At 34.0% G+C, this 350-nt stretch overlaps 1 protein-coding gene across 1 annotated transcript in view; it reads right to left on the minus strand.

The window, feature by feature from the left end:
• The window catches only part of LOC105537115 (CDK5 regulatory subunit-associated protein 1-like), a 61,697-nt gene that overhangs the window by 14,980 nt on the left and 46,367 nt on the right, over positions 1 to 350 (minus strand). The gene's annotated exons all lie outside the window — the stretch shown is intronic.

Consider the following 350-nt stretch of genomic DNA (forward strand, 5'->3'; position numbering starts at 1 on the left):
ACCATTGCACTCCACCCTGGGCAACAGAGTGAGACTGTGTCTCAAAAAAAAAAAAAAAAGAAAAAAAGAAAAATCTACGCAAATGTACTCCTTCTATTACTAAAACCAGGATCAAATGACTAATTTTATTTGACTATATGTGATAACTGCTTTCAAATTCATGACCATCATTCACTCTGCTTCTCCTTAGGAAATTTTTGTCTCATGGCTGATATACATTTTGTAGGAGTTTGTGTTTTCTTTTTTGCTTTGGCTTCCTGGATGCTCAGGATCAAACTTGTAACCCAATTTAGTAAACTCCAATGGCGTTATGCCTTGCATTCTCCATAATATATTTTCTTTTTTCTTTT

The sequence above is a fragment of the Mandrillus leucophaeus genome, unplaced genomic scaffold (genome assembly GCF_000951045.1).
Source record: "Mandrillus leucophaeus isolate KB7577 unplaced genomic scaffold, Mleu.le_1.0 Scaffold1018, whole genome shotgun sequence".
Taxonomy (NCBI): Eukaryota; Metazoa; Chordata; class Mammalia; order Primates; family Cercopithecidae; genus Mandrillus; species Mandrillus leucophaeus.